Below are 16,933 nucleotides of genomic sequence, written 5' to 3'. Positions count from 1 at the left end.
GTATTTCTCGAGAAGTGACGGATTATTGTAATTTTGATTTTAACAATGATAATATTTATTATCTTGGTTTCGGCGCGGCTTCGTCCGTAAAATGTCTTCGCGGAATTATATATCAAATTAAAACTTAAGCTATGTTACTTAGAACCAGTGTTATAGGAAAAATGTGCACGATATGCATTCTTTTTTTACTGGACATGTCTTAAGTTTGTTGCCTGACAAGAGTTTTTTTTTCATATGATTCGACTGATGATCATAATGTATCTATATTGTTTTGTGGCAGTATCACTATTATAGTTCACCGCTATTATGTAGGGGGGGGGGGGGGAGGGTACGCTATTTGATACGTCTGTCCCCCAAAGTTAATACTATTCAGATAAGTTGATGGTGAGTTCGTGTTTGTCGGCATTATAAAATTAGTGATACTGCCGTTGGTTAGAAAAAGGGACCTGACGAGGGTTGGCTTATACAAACATATCGGACTTTTGGGTGAGCGATTTAGGCGCTCGCAGTCCTTGGAAATTGAGTGACCATACTGAGAGCAATCGAAAAACGAGTTACGAACCTCGGCTCAGCACAGTCACCGTGAGAGGATTAGATGTCAATCAAATTCAAGTGACGAATACAATTTGTATGATCTCTGAGACAAACGGGTGTTCTAGTTGCATCCCTGCCCAACCTCTAAGTTCTTGCACATGAGGATACTCGCCTACCATCAAATGAGTAAACTTCCTCATATCTTATATAAAGTATATTTATTCAAACAGCACAAAAATGTAATGAACTCATCTACATCACTATAATTTGACATATTCAGGTCAGCCATCATTTACGACAAGAATCGTTTTACGCATGCGTGAATCATGCATGTTACTGATAAACATACAATAAGATATTGCGGTAAGGTACATATTGAAGCCTTATCTAAAAAAACTTCTTTCATTATCAAGTTTTGGCCACGACTCTGCTTGCAGGATGGCTATGGAAAAAGAAACCATAAATTCATCTACGTTAAAATCATAAGTATTCCTCATCGTAATACAACTATTACACTACTTTAGAGAACTTTATGCACGCAAAAAAACGATCCATGTTTATGTAACACGAATTTATTTACGAAAAGTGACACCGACACAATAAAAGCGAGTAACAATTGAAAAACGACACGCATAACCAGACCACCGAGCGTGCAATGTAAATATATTCTAATTTTGCTGGTTCTCTATGACAAATTGTTTAGATTACGATAAGGTTTAGAAATAGTTATTCATCACCAATAAGATTAAAGATTAAGATTCAGAATCTGACATATGATTGTTTAGACACTAGTTGTACTTCTGCTTACCCGTTTAGGGTTCTAGGTATGGGCTTATATGGTCTTAAAACAGCGTAAAATAGTAATGACTTCGTTATCTATACCTATTATAAAACAAAGCCCCCTTTTCTGCCTGTGTGTATGTTATCGTTTTTCTCAAAATCTACTGAACGGATTTTTATGAAATTTGGTATTGAGATACTTTAAGACCCTGGGAAGGTTATAAGCAAATATATAGCGGGACTTTTATCCCGGAAAACTCCTTCACGTGTGCAAAGCCGCGAGTAAAAGCTAGTTAATTGATAATGTTTAAATTTTGTAAATCCTTGATATTTAGCCAATGAACAATATATTTTTATTTTAAACTATAAAGAGACCTGGATGTATATCAAAAATATGTTTTATCAAGAAACTGACGTCTAGGCTTCCAGCCAACATGCCTTTCAGCCAACATTTATAATTACTTCGTGCACTTTTTTTTGTAATTACCACTCAGTAAATATTTTGGATCTAAGCCAGATATCTTACATTTAAGGTACATTCGAAGGAGAAGCCTCAAGCTTATTTGTCACTCATATTCCTGACTGCTGACCATTATATACTTATATCATGTCTTATATCTTGGGTGTAAGGAACTACAGTGAAGTAAGAACTTCGGGCCCAAGTAGTATTTGTGAATCAAGAGTTAGGAAACGACAATCGGACCAGCCGCGGTTTCCTTATTCACATATCTTTATGAAATTCAGTCAATCGTAAACAAACCTTTAACTTCCATACTAGCAACGTTAATGTAAACAGCTTGTTTGAGATTACTAAATTATAAAGTAATTTAACTGATACAAATTAATTTAGGTAAATATCGAAAGAAAATATTTGATGGAAATTAAATACTAATATGTAAAATGAAATCAAGATTAAACAAACAGAATGATACAAGTTAGCCATTTTTTTCGTGGTTATTACACAAACAAAATATTTTTTGCATTCAATAAATTTATATGAATTTATTATGATTTCATTTTATTCCACAGTGCAAATTCCATGCAGCCAATCACTCAACACATTATTGAGTGACCGGTGACCTATTTGTAAGCGCACAAAGCTCCCTCATTAAACTTATCTAGAGCTTTATTACACCCAATCTGCTGATAAATAAACCTAGAGTGCAGCGACTGACTGCGCCAGTGTAAGAGCATTTTAATGGAAATTGGCAATAAACTGCTTTAACGATCACAAGATTGAATAAAATAAAATTAAAAATAAATATTAACGTTCTTTGGAAAATAAAATAAAACAATAATAAACCATAATCATAAATATACATACCGAACGACGAAATGAACACTGCAAAAACGCCAAAACGAGCAATACGAACCGTGAAACAGGTGGAATTAACAGAAGAAAAACAAAAACAAAACTCCGCTTGTATTATTTCATAATTGGAATAAGATTTACTGAGAACAGATAAAATAAAAATAGAATATGGATATGAATTTTAAATTCCGAATACTATTTTTATACTAAGAAAGACTGCGTTTATACATTAACAAAACAAACTAGCGCAGAACCCGACGCGACGTCGCATCGCACCGACTAGCAGCGAGCGATAGCTTATCGGAAACGATAACTCGCTCCGTTACGTTATGCTAACGTAACGACGTAAGGCGTTATTCGCCAAAGATTACAATGTTTACAGAAGGTAAAATAGGGATTCTTTTTTGCCGTTGTACCAAACGATAGCTTGTCTTTTAAAGTTGTCGGTGCGTGATGTGATAAAAGATGTTTGGTTTAGTTTTAATTAACTAAACATGTTTCTAGTTTATTTCTAAAATAAAAATACATGAGAAGAAATCATATTTTCGCAAGTTATGCAGAGTTTATCGCGATATTGGATTAAAAAGTTTAAAGAATATAACATATTATTTGCAAAGGGAGGAAGCCGTCCCCCCGTGACCATAAAGCCTGTAAAGTCTTCGAAACGTTACTTACGTTTAATTATAATATAAAACCGCGATAATATCACAAAAAAATAGTTTTATTTCAAGGAAGGAAAAAACATCAGAGAACTGTACCTAAAACTTAATCTAACATTTCCGCAACAGGCATGAAAATATGTAATATATTTTCGGTTACAGAAGTTAATACGAGTGGGACTATCTGGATGAAATAATAAATCACGTTTCATAGTAAAATAGCGGACACCTTGAACAACACTCAGGACTTTACTCCGCAATACCAAGAGCATAATAAATATTTACCTGACGGCTCGTGAATGTTTACTAAACTTTAATTGAAGATAAAAAAAATAAAGACTTTTGGTTGTTTAGACTAGTACAGTTTGTTTTGGGATATGAAATGACAAATCATCAGAAACAAGTCAAACAAAATCTTGTAATAAGATAGCATTGTTAACAAAATGTAAAATGCTTGATTTAGGTCCCATACAGATTTTTTTTAGTGCTTTGAATGATGATACGAGCTTGCCGTTCGCCTGATAGTAAGCGATACGACCGCCCATAAACAGTAGAAACACCATCCAACACTTGAATTACCTAGTATTGTTTGGTATTTCATTGCGCTTGCCATTCTGAAAAGTGAGATGTTAAGTCTCATTATGTCCAGTAGTTACACTGGCTGCAATGTCCTTCATACCGAAACACAACATTGCCTATCCAGGCGAACTCTCACATGTGAGAAACCTACTACCACTACATTTTAATTTATATAACATAGGTACATAACATCACGCATTTTATCTCCGAAGGGGTATGCAGAAGCGCAACTAGGGCACCCACTTTTCGCCAAGTATGTTCCGTCTCATGATGTGATAGGGGGCGAGCCTATCGCCATATCGGGCACAAATTCCAGACTCCGGGCTGATACTGAGCAGAAAAACCCAAATATCACTTTGCCCGACCCGGGATTCGAACCCAGGACCTCAGAGCGCTATTGTACCGGACGTGCAATACAACTACGCCACCGAGGCAGTCATTTTAATTTATACAATCAAAATTTCTCCACAAAATCTGTCTCTCAGAGACAACCACAAATACGTGACTGGTCTCTCAGTTTTTAATACATGCCTGCCGTGACCACTAGCAAGGAAACCTATCGAGGCCGCTACCCATAACTTGGGGCCGTGGTAATTAACATTTTACGGTTGTAACATAACACAGCAGCAGTGCCACGAGTTAACAGCCTTTTGCCGATAAACGCGTCCATTACGAGATTTGAATTTATTTGTAATCGTATTTATGTGATTTCGATAAATATAATGTTGATTAGTATTGGTATTAAAGGCGTAGAGTTGATGCAATTCCTACCGGGACACCTTTGCAAGTTTGTCAAACATTAACTATGTTACTCTTTCACCGTGGTTTTATAAAGTAGGTACATATCAAAGTGAGTTCACTGGACCTGGTGTTACTACGTATCCGCTTGCTATATTCTCACTCTGATGTGGAGTTGCAGGACATATCTTATTATACATGATGCTGAAAGAATTCAGCTTAGTTTTCACCAACGGCCGAGTATCATATGTGCTAAATCCACACAAAGTCTGATCTGGGATTGGATTCCGCTACCTCCCAGTCCACAGATCTGATATGCTGCCGATATATGCAAAAGTAAAAAAAGTGAAAGAAATTTTTATTTTCTATATCAAATCCAAATTAGACCCTCCTCAGAGATCAAACCCACAACCTTACAACCAAACATCTATGCTGACAGAAAGACGTCCCGGAAATCTCTTCCCATACAAAACTACTCATTCATGAAAGGAAATTAACTTTTTATATTTTTTTTAGGCGATCACAGACAATCGATATAGGAAGACATTTGCCCGCCATTTTTTCTTTACTAGAACTGTAATAGGTTTTTAGCGCAGACGCAGGCAAGAAACGTCCTTCGACGACGCAAAAAAGCAGACGGAACGCTTCCGAGTTCAACGAACCTCACTTATGTATGTATTGTATATGTAATAGAAAATTACAGGTAGATTATCGCTTGAATGAATTTAATTTGTTATACCATGTATATTCGGTTGAAATTTGTAAAGCGTGCTCCGAATGCTATAATTAAATTTCGTTATAAATTATTTTTTAAAGAATACGCGTTTGGTTCTCGAAAAAAATATATTTTTTATAATATGAAGAAAAGGTACTTTTCGAAAGAATTATATAAGCTTCAATAAATCCATATTCACTTTATTATTCGCCATAGCGCAGTTGTAGATTTAGAGCACGTTTTACAACTTTCAAACAACTAGTACTAATTTTATTACCATTTATTTGGGAGCATAATATATTAGAGTGTGATTTTGTATTTGGTCGGCTTACACATTTGTATTACGAGCACTTATTCAGGTCTAGTGAAACAATCCCTTAGTGTTATACTAACTTGAACCTAATGGGGACCCTGGAAGGGCAATAATAAATAAAACTTGGTAATTCTAAAATGAATTTTAATTGAAGTTATTGCATGTACTTATACGTTGTCCTATCTGCAAGTTTCCTCGTCCGCCGACCGCCCACAGGGCAGACGATCTTTACGGCATAATAATGGAGTGTCGTGTTTTATGTTTGTTCGTATACTCGTATCACGTAACACCTTGCAATCGAGACTACGTGGACGGTATTCAGCGAGAGCTATTTATTTTAGGAAATCATTTTTCTTAGCTCGAGCAAATTGTTTTCCCGGAATGAAAGTATTAAAGGAATTGGTTATTTTTCCGATATGAAAATGTCAGAATCTTTCAGTTTATGAGCACTTTCATCCTATTTTCTTTTCTTTTACAAAGCGTCTACAACGTAATCACAGATTACTTCCTGATGTTAATGTTGTTTATCAGAGGCTATGTCCACTCACAACCAAGCAAAGAACTTGATATATCTATATATATAAAAATGAATCCCTATTTCCCTTGGTCACGCCATAACGCGTGAACGGCTGGACCGATTTCACTATTTTTTGTTGTGTTTGTTATTGTCAGGAGATGGATCTTATGACAGAAAAAAATCAAAAAATTGCGCGGAAATTTAAGAAAACTTAACGAAAATATTAATTTTATATAACTGTCAATTGTTTGAAATAACTGTCAGCGATTGACAGAATGCGCTCTGCAAATTCATAGTTAAGACGAGATAACGTTTGTCGGGTCAGCTAGTTTTTTTATAAAACGATATATTCAATACTCTAAATTTTAGCATTACAATAACCACTCCCATATTCTCGTGGGGATAGGCGGATCTCCAGCGAGCACACCCATTAGTAAACACCACATCCGTCCCAAGATGTGATGGGGGCGCCGTATCGGGCACAGGACAGTCGAGGGCAAATGTGTTATTCGAAACTGACACGTGTTTCCATAGTTCAAGGTCGGCAGAGGAACAAGTGATTCACCCTATGGGCTTACTATTAAGTTTTGAATGTCAGTAAAATGAGGGATGCTGTTATGGAATGGTAATGAGATTTAGGTCTTTGAATAATTTAGATGATCCTCATTCGTTGTTAATTCATTGAGGCATCACACGTTTAATCCATTAGTTCAAAATTACTTTGACTACAAGATCTTTCAAACGCAACACAACAGTGCACACTGTAGATTGACAGCAGAAATAGAGAACGCAGTGGTGTCTACAGAGAAGGACTTGCGCATAAAAAAGAGCTAGCAATGACCCCAGACATATTTTCCAAGTACTATTACACACTAATAAAGTATGTACCACAATTAGCTAGCTGGTGCCAGATATACTAACCGCTGGCGAGCAACATCGTTAGTTAAAAACCTCGAAAAGAGTTTCTTTTCATTTAGCAAACTGGACTACATAATCGACTAAATATGGCCGCAATGTTGATCATTGGTCGACATTATATTATTTTAACTAAATTGCACTGAAAATCAAGATCAGTGTTACCACTTTGTCGTGCTAGGATAGCAAAGATGTGTCTTTCTTATATTATCCGAAGAGAAGAGTTGGATTTGCTAATTAACTGATACCTTTAGGATCACATTTTAAGAAGGTTTTTATGTATGTCTTTAATAAAACACTTAACGTACTCACCTAAATGAGATCACAATAAATCCTGAACTGAACCTCAAGGGATGATTGACACCCCAAGACTGATGCCTCGTCAAACCAACAACGTCATTTTATATCGTTAAATTCGCGGGAAAAACGCACCAATGCGGAAGCAGGAAGGATGCGTTTTTGCAACGTTCCAATTTCAAATTCGAACGCTCCATTAGACAAATTGTTCCCGCCCTTTTGTTGAGATCAATATGAGGTTTTTGCACAGGTCTAATTGGTGAGAATTTGTTGAAAGAAATAAATGGTATCGCACGACACTTGGATAAGTGTTTTTTTACGTCAGAAAACTATTGACATTGTTTTTTATTATTCCGATCTAACTTTCGGCTTTTAAGTCAGTCGAAATTTACAGCTTAACTCGATAACTCGTGGTTTTCGTTTCATGAAATAAAATATTATTGTTAAAAGTTTGTGTTTAAAAGCAGTGTCCTCTGGACTGTTGCCAAGAAAATATCAGTTAATATTGGTGTTCATAACGGATGTCATGTTTGCCTGATTTACAAAACCATTTAAAATTCGTATATAGATAAAATACCAATATTTCTCCAGCTTTAAGAAGTTCATTTATCAACCATCTATGGCCAACTCTAAGTTACTGTACTATTAGGTGCATATTTTTTTACATTTGATGCAGGGCCTATCAAAATAGATACTAAATGTATATGATTTATCAAATCCAAATTGACTTGCAAGTGACGAATGATGGCAGTTTGGTGTCGAGGTTAGTTCCAGGCCTTATATTAATCAGATTCTTAATTAAGTAAACAATTGTGGATCACGTTTAGGTCGTGTGGCGTGTCTTGTTGGTACAAAACATTTTAATAAATATGAAATATTAGGTGTTGTTCGCGGCTGCGGTCACGTGAAAAGCTTTTCCCGCTATAAAAATACCTTAAACACCACGACGCCAGTGCGTTATTTAAAAAATCAGATGAAAACATCCTAATTTGTTTCTTATGGAGCAAATTACCAGGATAAAATAGCCTATGTTTAAAACTAGAAGAACTTTCGCATTTATAATAATAGAGTAAGAAGTAAGATATGCAGAATATGTTGTAACTAAAGTTGTGTGGTTAAAGTCAATAAGAGACAAAAGTTCCATTAATTATGACCAATTACATAGAAATTACGCAAATTTGAATGATGGTAGCCTACGATACGTTTTTTATAATAATTTTTGGTATGGTATTACAAACATACCCGGATTTAATGCCATACAAAAACAACCAAAATTCTTATTAGGTATAATAAATTGTAAGTTTTGAAAATTGCAAGTAAGTCAACCATCGGAATTAATAGAGCACAGAAACCCAATACACATGGAACTGTTCAGTGATTCATTTCATAAGACGGAAAACACATGGCGAAAAGAGAGTGCACTGGTTGCGCCTTTACCTTCCAGCGATAAAAGGAGTGTGTGTGTTCAGTAGTTCTTCCTTCCTCGAAAACTATGTGGATTCCACGCGAAATCAGATATACAATTGACACGCAGGTATGAGTTATGAATGGCGAGAGCCGTCGTGGCGGCACGCGTGGTGACGCACTGCAACGACCCACTAGGACTGATGCCAGCTGCCAATGACGAGACCAGACCTGGCTAATATGTAACTACATTAGCGTCACTTAGATAGGCAAGGGATCTTATTTATACATATTATAAAACAAAGTCCCCTTTTCTGTCTGTCTGTATGTTATCGATTTTGTCAGAATCTACTGAACGGATTTTTATGAAATTTGGTATGGAGAAGATTTAAGACCCTGGGAATATTATAGGCTACTTTCGATTCTGGGAAAATATATAACGGGACTTTTATCCCAGAAAAGTCTTTTACGCGGGCAAAGCGAGCAAAAGCTATTATTTATGTACAAACGAATGAAAGCAAGCCAGCCTAGAAAACCGCTCGCCTGTTGGTAATCATCACCTGAACTCTGAATTACAAAGCACTGCGTTCGTCTCTCACCATTAGATATCAAATCTTATATTGTTTATTAATTAGACACATAGCTACAATGTACTCACATCATACTGCACAATTTTACTTGAAGACAGATTTAAGGATTGCGCTGGCACCTTCCCACTATATATATATGAATCCCTATTTCCCTTGGTCACGCCATCACGCGTGACCGGCTGGACAGATTTCACAATTATTTTTTTGTTGTTTGTTATTGTCAGGAGAAGGTTCTTATGAAAGCAAAAATTAAAAACATTGTGAGGAATATTAGAAAATTTAAGAAAACTTACGAAAATATTAATTTTATATAACTGTCAATTGTTTAAAATAACTGTCAGCGATTGACAGAATGCGCTCTCCAAATTCATAGTTAAGACGGGACAACGTCTGTCGGGTTAGCTAGTTTAATATAATTATATACACTATACGTACATAAATTATTTCACTGAATCATACATAATGATTTACGCTCCGATATCGTCTTATCGTCCGTGCACAGCTGCAACAAACGATGTATTGAGAACGGACTGCTGTAAAATCCTTTCAACCTAATTGGAGTCGTTTGTATCGAGGCGATGGAAGTATTTCCATTGCATTTTCAACATGTTACAACAGAGATCTTAGTAATATTATAAATGTGAGTGTTTGTTAATATTATGTTTGGATGTTTGTTACTCTAAGCGTAGACTCGGTAATTGCTGAATGAATTTGTATGAAATTTGGCACATGGATAGACAATGTCTTGGATTAATTAATCGGTAATTTGAAAATATTTGAATTTATTATGATTTTCAAGTAGATGGCGCTGTATGGCCATGGTTTTACAGACTTCTGCAGCGGGATATGCTATTCACGGCGTCTAAGTCGCGAGTAACACGTAGCAGATTTAAAATATGTATCATTCTTTTCTGGGTCTGAGGGCAGTTTGTAATACGGGCTGTAGATTGGGAAGGCCTTAGTTCGAGTCCCTGATCGAGCAACACATTGCATTCGTTTTTGTAAAAAGATTTGTCAGCGACTTTGTGCCCCAGAGGGGGTGGAAGCTAAGCTGTCGATCATTGCCCTCATCCCAATCCACTATAAGATGCCTTAACCCATTCTTTGAGTATATTACAAAAATGATTTGATGTATTTTACAACATGCCGACAGTCGGATGTCAAATCCCCTAAGGGGGTTCCTGCTTTTTAATATACATTTTTTTAAAAGATGAGCGATATTAAAACAACATCGTGGTTCAATAGCCTTGTACCAAAAATATCAACAGTGAATATCTACCCACCCAACTCTCAATTAAGTCTATTGTCTTCGGTGGATTTCTTATCTTGACGTGTAATTAAATGTTATAATTATTCCATGACTAATATATACTTCCATACGTATATTATAAATACGAAATTAATTCTGTCTGTCTGTTACGTTTTGACGACTGAACCGCTGAACCGATTACGATGAAATTTGGTTTGGCGATACTTTAAAATTTAGAAAGGACATATTCTAGGCTACTTTGCCAGGGATAGCTGATAGCTGATGATATATAGCGAGACTATTATCTTGGACAAACTTTTTCACGCTGACGAAGTCACAAGCAGAAGCATGTTTGTATTATAATTAACACTGTCATTTAACAGTATATAATGTAAATTACACCATTGTTTACTATTGACGCCAAGAAACAGTCCGCATTGGAGCGGATTTGAACATAGGAACTAGGGCAGACTGGACATTTCTGGGCGTTTACAGCTGTTAATGGTACAAAGATCAGTCCGACCACACGCAGGACTGAACACATTCACATCGCTACAGTCACGGAACTGAAAAAACACGCGATCGTAGTCGCCGGCGACGCTAGCGTTGAATAATAGAGCGAGTATGTGTCGTGCAACGCGACTATACTGTTGAATATTTGATAGCTCGTTCGTAATCCAATGTCATGTATTTGTTTATTCAATCGATGGTGCAGGATTAGAATGTCCGTTTCGGTCGTATCGATCGGCCTAGATCTAACTGGGCGCAGGAACGAATCTAAAACATCAGCCTTGTATTATACTGTCCCATTGCCTAGCATTATACTCATGTACAATGCATAGCTTTATTAGTCAAAGTTAAATTTACTACAATATAAAGGCGGTTTCAGAATGGGGGTCTCAACAATAGTTTAATTACAAAACAGATAACTCATCATTGGCAGTAAAAACACGCAACTCAGACGCATGTGTTTAGGTATCGAATTTTCTCTTGGCGGTTAAATATTTTTGTTTTGATCTATGTGAATCCGAATTAATAAACTTATACTATGATGATGTTATTAAATTTACCGATTCTTACCTTCACAACACTGCTCCGAGACAACACGCGAACGTTCTTAAAATACTAAACTCGAACAAACGTGGCAAATAAAATGATCGATCAATTAGTTGCGTATTATTAAAATAAATACATTAACATCTTAATATGCACGACAAATCAGTTAATTACAGTTTTACAACAACATGGCTTATCTCGAGCCACTGATAATATTACATTACGATTTAGGGTTATTTATTATATTATAGTAAACATTTTCAACTGGTGACAAGGCCCAGATGAGAATAATCTAAGAAATATTTTTTTTAAATATCTAGTGCTGAATGGTCATGTCTGTTATATGAACAGCTCGTGCACTAATTTTCATGCTTGTTGAATCTAGAACTAACGGTTTAAGTTGTGCAGTGTCCAGCGAGTGGATATGGTCGTTTGCAGTGTCTAATGTCTAATAGTTCGTCAGTTTAGAAAGGCATCCAAATGTCTGTCTATTTTATATGCTAAGAGGGTTACCGCCTGGATGTCACACAATCCCCGGTAAAGAGATCTGAGCGGAGATACGCGATCCAGAGTTAAGCGGTTTTTTAGCACAAATCGACTTAATAAGCGAGTCATCTGTTGTCAAATAATCAGCGTCCATGAACACCCATAGTTTTAGGATAATGGATGGATTTTTAAGGGATTAGGGAAGAGGTACAGATTTCCGGCACCGCACTCACCATTTGAAACATGACAGTCACTTAAATAAAGCACTTTGGCAAAGTAATGACCATTAAAGGGATATCTCTCATAGTCGACGTAATATTTGACTTTAAAGATGAAGGAAATCATGATGTGAAAACCTGCATACCCAAGCCATCCCGAGAAAATCGAAATCTGCCAACATAGGTATTTGGCGTGCTTGGTGGATTAAGGCCTAGTCTGCCTTAGTAAAATGTAATATGTCCATTGTCCAGCAGTAGCACAGTGTAATAATATAGGGCTGGTTAAATTACTAAACCAGTGCCGTAGCTGTATTGCGTGCGCTGTAGGTACGACACCGTTCTGGAGTCCCGGGTTTAGATCCCAAAGCGAGCAAAATGATATTGGGTTTTGCTGCTCAGTGTCAGCCTGGAATTTTGTTCGATATGGCGATAGGGGTCCCCCTATCAAGCCATGGTACATCATGAAAACCATTTGGCTAAAGTGGGTGTTTTGGTTGCACCCCTGCCTATTTCCCCCCTTCGGAGAAAGACTTGCTATTTTTTGTGTAGTAATATTATATGTGGGTCGAATCACTCCACTCCCCACTAGGCAATGGATGCTTAGTAAATAAACCTATATCGACCGAATATACGGCTTCCATGTTAATTCTAATTAGAGAACCGGTTTTAACTAGATTGTGAAAATATGACTTCAAAACAAAAACGTAAGTGTTTAGCACTAATGTATTTAGGTGTGTGGGTCATTAGACTATTGTAATACTAGCAACATTAATAATATCAGTAATAGCACAAAGATTACGAATAAATTAAAATTTAATGTCTCCTAAAAATTATAAACAACCGAAATATTTCTTATTAAATTATCTACTTAATAATAAATCAATCACAAATGAATGAAACACACGTAAAATGTTGCAAACGTGAACAAACTACATAATGAAAGAGCCGTGACCATCGGCCGAGGTCACCGATTCGATTCTCGGCACGGAACAGCTGACCGATACTGATAAAGCTTATGCAATTGGGCGGTCGCCATTTTCATGTTTATAGGGTTGTCAGAAAAAAAATTACAGCATACCAGATTTTTTTTATTTAATCGAAACGCTAGACTGTCACCCTGATTTATTAATATTGTAAGCTATTCACAAGATATTGACGGCGGCAATTTACTCTAAGCTCAACAGATGTCGTTTGAAGTGGATTTACCATATGTATCACAATTAATCTGGCATTAATTTATCACTAATCAAGGAACATTTAGAGACATAAAAAAGTGTTAATCACGATCATGGGGACGCTGTAGTAAAGTTTTCAATTCGATGTAGTAATTTGACAGGTGAAGTGTTTCCAGAGGTAAAATAATTTCAATAGTTATGGGGCAAATATAGATATTTCATTGTCGATAATTTACAAGAATGTTGTAAATTATTAAATATTCAATATAAATTCATAAAACGAAATAACCTTCTCTACCTTGGTGCCGCGGTACATTATTCGATAATAACGTGCATTTGCATTCGTAAATATGAACCGATTGTATGGAATGAAGTAATGAAATTGTAGGTTTGAACTAAATAATGCATAGATAAAAATAACAGTTTTGGAGTTAAGAATTTGTAATTCCGGCCTATTAAAACATTATAGAACCCAAGCAAAGTATTGTAAAATCGTTCCGTTTTATCGATAGCATCAGCACTCAGAGTTAACTGGCAATACTTCGACATTTGCAGTTGTCAAACTCCGTTAAACTATAGATTATAGCATATTTATTAAAGATCAAAGTACAAACATAAAAAAGAAATAAAAATTAAATTAAGACAATGGTACAATAAGCGGTCTTATCGAATTCCGCGATTTCTACCAGATAACTTGTGAATGGAATGGACAAGATTTGAGATATAACTACGAAGGGAAAAATAAACATAAAGATGTACTTAAAGTATAGTGTAATTTTTTTCTTGTTGATAAACGCTGTTCATCCGTACTCAAGTATATTCAACTTTTGTTTGTTGAAGTTGTGTGCTATTAAGGGTACAGCCACATGTGCGTCACGTCACGTCACGTATGGAGAGTGATTTATTGCTTAGTGTACATAATTAACAGTTATTCTAGGCTATAGGCTTTCAAAACAACTTTGTTTAAACTATTCAAGCAACGATCTCTTATCTATATATTATTATTAATTACGAAGACATGGTAAATAATAACTTTCTATTTATGTCAAGACATAAGTATAAGAGTAAAACAATTGAGTACATTGCCTGTATTACCAGGGGATTATTGGAAAGTCACACTTTTATATACAAAGGTGTTTCAATAGTTCGTTTCTAATAGAACTGCATGAAACAGAGAATTCTGGATTGTTTAGAAGTAATCATATCCACGAAGTACAATTACACTAAAACAAAATCATATGTATTTCTATAATTTGTATATACAAATAAAAAAATCTAAAGGGTCATATCATTGGCAAAATAACTGAGCAGCAGGGCAGCATCAAGCTTATTTAGGTTATGTTAGGTCATTACGGTTATTAACATATCTTTTGGCAAATGGCCATCACTTATTTGTACGACCTTTTATAACAAGATGTTATATAGTATATCGTCGCCCTGTGCTAACAAATTATTCTAAAATGTCGTGTTTCTTGCAACAAAAAACACTATTACAGTGATTAAAAATAGTTAAAATGTTTTTTATACTCCAAACATCGAAAGTATACTTAATAAAATAAAAAATTAAAACCTACCAAAATGGTAGAATCGGCCATAGCATGGCAGCACTCGGCGTTCGTTCTCTTTTGATACGCCGTTGCTCGTTAAACGTCTACGCGACAGATAAATTACTGCCGTTTATAAATAAACGGACGGTTCTTACGCCGCGTGACGCGTTACATTGCCGGCCCACTGACCTATACGCAATAAAACGACACACCCATACAGCAACGAACGACGTTCAATTAGTAATGGTCACGAAAAATCTTTCGTTCGTTGCCACATCACGTAATATTAAGACATTATTAAGTGCCGTATCGCGCACACGTGCTCGATTGTTTTACGACTGGCGTAATGATCGCGATTGGCGAGAGTTACTCCACTGATTGTCGTTTTCGCAGAATTTATAAATGATTTGTAACGATTGCATTGATTTGGGAACTGATAACGGCGTTCATTGTTACGAGTGTATGAACTTGGAGAGTATATAGTTATGTATTAAATAAATAAATTTACTGAATAATTACATATTATGTAATCATTGTTAATCCACATAAAGATCCAAGTCATGTATCGACTACGGGAAATATACTAAAACCGAAACAAAATACCGCTCACGTTGTCGTTATGCTACAATCGTTCATTTCGCCGGCACGGCATGTAAGTGGCCAAACCTAGCGTAATTTTAAACACTATTTTTAGACTAATTATGACAGCTGTCTGTGTGGCGTTTACTGAGTCATTCGAGTCACCTGGCGTCCGAAAATATTAATCTCAAGGGAATCACTTCCAAATATTATCCAGCGGTGATCTATTTAAAAATGAGCGTGTAACGTACACTGTGAGTGTTGCAAGGTGTTCTATTTCAGATGCCGCCGACGCGTCCGCGCGTCTCCTCTTCCGAGCCGCTGGAATCGGATCGCCTCTTGGAGACGTGTCAATTTGACACCGGCGCGTGCAGTGATAGTCGCATCAACGGGTATCAAGAGATTAATTAATATGATCTTTCATATTCCTGACGCGATAGAATTAAAAGTAGTGGAATGAGACTTTAGAGAGCTGTTGAGCCTCGGCGAACCATCTGATTCAGAGTCGCGTGAATTTGCGCAGGTTCCTCTTATTATAAACCCATAGTTGTTTGTAAGAGTCAGTATTGAACGGGAAGGCTTGCTTTTATAATCTTTTAATGTCTGGGAATTTAGTATTCATTATATAAAATATTTGTTTTATAAAAATGTAAATACTATCTCCCTAGGGCCTAGACTTATGAAGCAATGCTACATTACTATCAGACTTTGTTACCCCTTCGGCACGTAGTCAGTCTCTCACTCAGCAGTGTGTCAAATGCCTACGTGCGACACCGGCATGCCCTGGCAGTCGACGGTGGAGTAGAAAAGCTATTGTAAGAAATTTATTTTTGTCCGTTACAACAATAGCAAGTGTTGATGACCTCTCACTTTTTTTAAGCTGCACTACAAAGTGTCCTGCACTTGGATGTTAGGTCAATGCATTTCGAAATAGCGTTCGTTAATGGGAGACACGTAAATCTATTTATAGTAGTCTATATTATAAGAATACTGAAGTACATTGTTGACAACACGAAATTTAACTGCCAGCTGCCTAGAAATTTGGAGTTTCAATGCCTTTGAAATGTTTGTAAACAGCTATTTTATCTTGCTGCACTCCACTTACTGCAGTCCAGTAATAGCGAAGCATACGATTGTAACGACTAGACATATACAGTCTTACTTATAAACTTGTTTTAGCGTTAAGATGTGGTTAAGAATTGCTTAAATAGCTGTCAAGAACATCACCGGTTCCTAGCTTAAACCTTAAAAAGAGGCAAGATGGCGGGTT

At 36.2% G+C, this 16,933-nt stretch overlaps 1 protein-coding gene across 4 annotated transcripts in view; it reads right to left on the bottom strand.

The window, feature by feature from the left end:
* LOC115448615 (zinc transporter foi) overlaps window positions 1-16,933 on the bottom strand; it is a 49,270-nt gene that overhangs the window by 23,700 nt on the left and 8,637 nt on the right. The window contains exon 1 of one of the 4 annotated variants that reach the window (XM_030176094.2): window positions 11,683-11,723. The exons of 1 other annotated variant lie outside the window; for it this stretch is intronic. The gene's annotated coding sequence lies outside the window, so the exon portion shown is untranslated. Of the gene's footprint in view, window positions 1-2,638; window positions 2,919-7,374; window positions 7,456-11,682; window positions 11,724-16,933 lie in introns of those variants that run through there. 2 more of the 4 variants (XM_030176089.2, XM_030176090.2) reach the window with 2 other exon arrangements.

The sequence above is a fragment of the Manduca sexta genome, chromosome 18 (genome assembly GCF_014839805.1).
Source record: "Manduca sexta isolate Smith_Timp_Sample1 chromosome 18, JHU_Msex_v1.0, whole genome shotgun sequence".
NCBI lineage: Eukaryota > Metazoa > Arthropoda > Insecta > Lepidoptera > Sphingidae > Manduca > Manduca sexta.
This window is presented reverse-complemented; position numbering and strand designations above follow the sequence as displayed.